The following is a 5,551-nucleotide window of genomic DNA, read 5'->3' on the forward strand; positions in this document are numbered from 1 at the left end:
CCTTAAAATTAGCTTCCCTGTGTCACTTGTAGTGCACATAAAATCCAAATGATGTTAGAATTTAGCATCATAATAATCATAAACTATTGGAATTGCTGATAGTTTCTGTTTCAACCCAATGTCTCGATGACCAAGGCGAGTATGCCAAGTTTGTCATGTATAAGACACTCTGGAAAACTATCTCGTACACAACATGTGCTACGGGTTGAGTCGTATGTGTAGTACAATCCAGATGATACACAGAGAATGTGCTTGCCATATCCGTTGCATATGGTAAAGAGAATGTATTTCTCTTTCTTGTCAGCATAAGTTTCACTATGGAAACCATGTTGACGAATATCTCATAGCTTAGTAGGGTACGGGTTAAACTTTGGGAAGCAATGAAGCATCCTGACGTTACTTGAGTACCCACAGGGATAGTAAATATGACTCGAGTTGAGCCAACAAATACCTCATCGCGTCTAGCGATTTTAAAATATCTCCTTTCTCTCAATGAGAGTGGAAACATTGGACTTCCCTGAGTATAGAGTTTGTGGTACATATGCCCACAAGACACATATCATTTTTCATTGGATTGACTCCCGTAGAAATCTATATATAGACATGAAGATTCTCAATATGAAAATCACTGTTCGATATATAGAATACATACAAATGTATTTGTACCAAAGTGTTTGATACAATATATTGTGATATACAATATATGATGACAACAATACTTATGTTGTTGTTATAACATCGTAAATGGACATTAATAATATTGACAACTTAGGAGATTGAAAGACTATTCATAGTCTCCAAACATGTCGGTTGAGGCATATTCAACCATCACATTCTCCGTGCCCATAGGATCCCGTCACAGCTAGTGATGTCAGATTGAAGGTTTAAGTAAGATTCAAACCTTTGCCCTTGAGGTTCATTGTATCCCAGGAATTGCTGATACAGAATAACCAGATGCTAAGATCTGAATCTTATGCCTTAAGATTTATAAGGCAACATATGTTTCTGTTAGCGGTGTGTTTCCGACCAGAGGTGAATTCTACGGTCTTGGATTGGACACATTATTCCACGAGACACAAGAGCGATCATGATGTCCATGGCCCAGATAGGGCAGTGGTGGCCATTGAGGACGAATGCCTCAAACTCTATAGCCATATGTTATTGTAATGAACTTAGCAAAATCAATGGGTATTTCAAGAAGTTATCTTGAAACCATTAGTGTGAATCTCAAATTGCCAAGTATGACATCTTGAAGATAATCTTCAAAATGAGTAGATCTCGTAGCACTAGGGAGTATAATCTGATGAAATCAGTAGATACTCACTCGTAGTGCCTTATGTCATGACTTAGTAAAATGTGTGGGAGAGCACTTTGTAAAGCAATCATAATGTCGAAAACGATAAAATATATGCTTTATCAGTAGTCATCAATAATCTGCATAGATAGTAGATCCATATGACTACCTTGTGATCCCAAGCATCAATTTGACGAAATCACTTTGAATGTTGCATCTGTATTTGCAAGAAATTGAAAATTTCAATTGCAAATAGACGTATTAATCTCGACATGTGTTTAACATGGAAATAAATGCATCATAGATATATTCCGGAATACATCGTACTCAACGTAGAAACAGTACTGCAGAGGTACTGAATTTTATCTTTGCAAGAGATGAGAAATCTCGATTGCAAATGAACGTAATTAGTCTCAACACGTGATAAACGTGAAAATATATTACATCAACTTAAGATCTGGAATACATCTCGGTACTCAATAGATATACACTACTATTGTAATGAATAGTAATGATGTTGCAAACTTGATGTTCAAGTGAAAAACTTGAATTGTATAGACCTCAAAATAAAATGAGATGATTTTGTATCAAGTTGCAAGATATATAATTCAGCAGAGTGAATTAATATTTTGCGAGAGAAAGTAATCTCAATTGCAATGAGATTGTTTTGCGAGAAAAATTTCTCAATGCAAATCAACATTGTTGTGCGAGAACCTGTCCATTGATTTGTAATTTACGGAGACTTAAATGTGAAATACAGATAAGTCAAGGATTATTCTGCATGCTGAATTAAGTCAAAAGACTTCAAACAGCAGCGTCCAATCCGTAAATATGCAAAACAACGAGGCCTGAAGTACAAAAAAAACCCGGATAGAGATAAGGTTTTTTCTCCTGTGCAGTTTCCGATCACTAGTAAATCGTAACTGCCTCCGCCTCTCGGGCTCGCCGGCCACGAGCGCGGGGCGGCCACGGGCACGGCCGGGCGGCCGGGCGCGGGGCGCGGCCCGACGCGGGCGGCGGCCGGGCTGACGGGGATGGCCGAGGCGGCGAGTACCGTCTCGGCGCAGCCGGCGCTGTGGCCGCATCCAACGGCGCGATGGCCGTGTCCTGCGGGCAAGCGAGGGCGGAGCGCGGCGCGTGGCCGGGCACGGGGCGCGGCACGGGACTCGACGGGCGTGGCGCGGCGCGTTGGCCACCGCTGCAGTCTGGTACCGCATGTGCGCGAGCGCCGCAGTCAACGGCAAGCGAGATAGGCTCGTCAGCCGGAAGAAGGAACGCTGCGTCGGCCGCTGGCCGTCTTCACCCCAATATGAGTTGGGGCTGCAGATGAGCCGCGCTGGGAGGTTCCACGCCAAGGTCGAAGGCCATCGTCGTGTGATGTTCTTCCCGCTCCTGCATGTCTGAAGGCAGCCGCTGCGTGCGCAGCCCAGGTATGCCAAAACATCCGATGACAGAGTTTGATGCGTGCAGACTTAAAATCGGAAAATAGCACCTTGATTCTTGTTCGTAGCAATGAGATCAAGACGTTGATATTTGCTTCGGTTGCTTGTTGACTCTGATTTCTCTCTTCCTTGATTCCAATCCATTGAGCACAGGGATGTGCCAGGAGGCCGAAAATTAAGATCGCCACAGACTGGGACGGCGGGACCGTCGGAATTGCTGCCTCCGTTGTCGAAGACGTTGCCACGCGTCGGGCGTCGCTGCAAACATTGGATGGAAGTCTGTGCATCAAATGCTGTCGTTGCTCCATGTCCTTGGCCGTCCCCTCCGTAACAGCCATGTCGGGATGGCCTAGTCACTCTCTGCGGAGAAACTAAAGTGCTGATAACGTGTTAGAAAGGGAAACGAGAGACAATCGAGAGAGCCTTGGAACACATGTAAAAGTGAATCCTTGTTCTCATTGATGATGGGTTACACATATATATATAACCCCCGAAGGGGTGTCTCCGAAGGGACACAAGGCAACCGCCTCCTTTAGGAAAAGTAGGGATTAACAGGATTAATTAAATCCTAACAATCATCAACCCTTCTCCATCGCTAATTCCATGATGCTCCCCATCAGGAGTGAGTAATCCCTTCGTAGGCTCGCTGGTCGGTGAGGAGTTAGATGAGATTCATCATGTAATCGAGTTAGTTTTGTTAGGGCTTGATCCCTAGTATCCATTATGGTCTGAGGTTGATGTTGCTATGACTTTTCCATGCTTAATGCTTGTTACTTTGGGCCCGGGTACCATGATTTCAGATCTGAACCGTTTATGTTATCACCATTATATCTATGTTCTAGATCCGATCTTGCAAGTTATAGTCACCTACTACGTGTTATGATCCGGCAACCCCGGAGTGACAATAGTCGGGACACTTCCCAATGATGACCGTAGTTTGAGGAGTTCATGTATTCACCTTGTGTTAATGCTTTGTTACAGTTCTATATTAAAAGGAGGCCTTAATATCCCTTAATTTCCAATAGGACCCCGCTACCACGGGAGGGTAGGACAAAAGATGTCATGCAAGTTCTTTCCACTTAATTCTAACGAGAATCAGATTAAATAGGTCGACAAAAATCATTTTAGGAGTTGTGATAAAGTCTCTTCATTCTTTCATAGAATGATACAAAGCAAGGCTGCAGGGTTTAGGTCAAAAATAAACATAGGTAAGGTAGGTATCCAATAAATATTTATCTATCGATAATTTTATGGTATATTCGGGCGTCCTTTGCTTAAAAAAAGAGTAACAAAAGGAATAAAAAATCTTCCTATTCCCGCTTCTTCTACGTATGACTATTTACATAATACATGCCTACATTATATTTATGAACTGGAGCTAGTGTCGTATTTCCCTAGGTTGTAACTGTCACATGATGAATATCATCCAACAAATCGTCGATCCAGTGCCTACGATTTTCCTACATATTGATCTTGCTAAGTTACTACTGCTGCTATTACTATTGTCACTGCTACAAAACTATTACTATCACTGTTATCGTTACTGTTGCTGCTACCACTACTATCAAAGCTATCATATTACTGTGCTACTGATCACTTTGCTGCATATAATTAATCTCCAGGTGTGATTGAATAAATAACTCAGTTGCTAATACTTGCAAATATTCTTTGGCTCCCTTTGTGTCGAATCTATAAATTTGGGTTGAATACTCTACCATCGAAAACTGTTGTGATCCCCTATACTTGTGGGTTATCATCAAACTTTCTTCGTGCTTCAACCGATCTAGTACTAAACGCATGACACCTCTGCGTTCTGCACACGTTCAGCTCGGGGACGTCCTACGCCTTCTTGATCTAGCAACACGGTGAGGTAGTAGATGAGTTCTGACAGCACGACAACATGGTGACGGTGATGGTGATGTGATCTCTGCAGGGCTTCGGCTTCGCCTAAGCACTACGAAGATATGACCGAGGGAGTAAATAGTGGAGGGGGCACCACACACGGCTAAGACAATCTTGTGTCCTTGTGTGGCGCCCCCTCCCCACATATATATAGGTGGGAGGGGAGGGGAGGTAGCCAGGCACGCCCTAGGGCTGGACGCCGGCCCCCTAGGGGCCCTGCCTTGCCCTGCGCTCCCCTGCCATGTTTTCCCAACGGGGAAGGAAAGAGGGGGGAGAGGGAAGGAAGTGGGAGTCCTAATCCACACTTTCCTTTCCCTCCCCCCTTTCCTTCTCCTCCTAGGCCGACCTGCTATGGGGGGCGCACCAGCCCCTTGTGGCTGGTGTGTTTCCTCCCTTGGCCCATAAGGCCCATATTTTTGCCGAGGGTGCTCGACACTCCTTTTCGGTGACCCGTTAAGTACCCGGTACCCTCCAAAACACTTCCGGTGTTCGAATACTATCGTATTATATATCAATATTTACCTCACGACCATTTCGAGACTCCTCCTCATGTCTGTGATCTCATTCGGGACTCCAAACAACATTCGGTCACCAAATCATATAACGCATTTAACACTATATCGTCAATGAACGTTAAGCGTGCGGACCCTACGGGTTCGAGAACTACGTAGACATGACCGAGACACCTCTCCGGTCAATAACCAATAGCGAAACCTGGATGCCCATATTGGTTCCTACATATTCTATGAAGATCTTTATCGGTTGAACCGTTATGCCAACATATGTAATTCCCTTTATCCATCTGTATGTTACTTGCCCGAGATTCGATCGTCAGTATCTTCATACCTAGTTCAGTCTTGTTACCGGCAGGTCTCTTTACTCATACCGTAATACATCACCTCGTGCCTAACTC

At 44.1% G+C, this 5,551-nt stretch overlaps 1 long non-coding RNA gene across 1 annotated transcript; it reads left to right on the plus strand.

Annotated features, from left to right (window-relative positions):
- Positions 1–2,134: 2,134 nt before the first annotated feature.
- LOC123094937 (uncharacterized) lies at positions 2,135–3,215 on the plus strand. Its single transcript, XR_006446047.1, has 2 exons — positions 2,135–2,724; positions 2,890–3,215. It is a non-coding gene; the product is annotated as an uncharacterized lncRNA (long non-coding RNA).
- Positions 3,216–5,551: the final 2,336 nt, after the last annotated feature.

This window comes from Triticum aestivum, chromosome 4B, assembly GCF_018294505.1.
Source record: "Triticum aestivum cultivar Chinese Spring chromosome 4B, IWGSC CS RefSeq v2.1, whole genome shotgun sequence".
NCBI lineage: Eukaryota > Viridiplantae > Streptophyta > Magnoliopsida > Poales > Poaceae > Triticum > Triticum aestivum.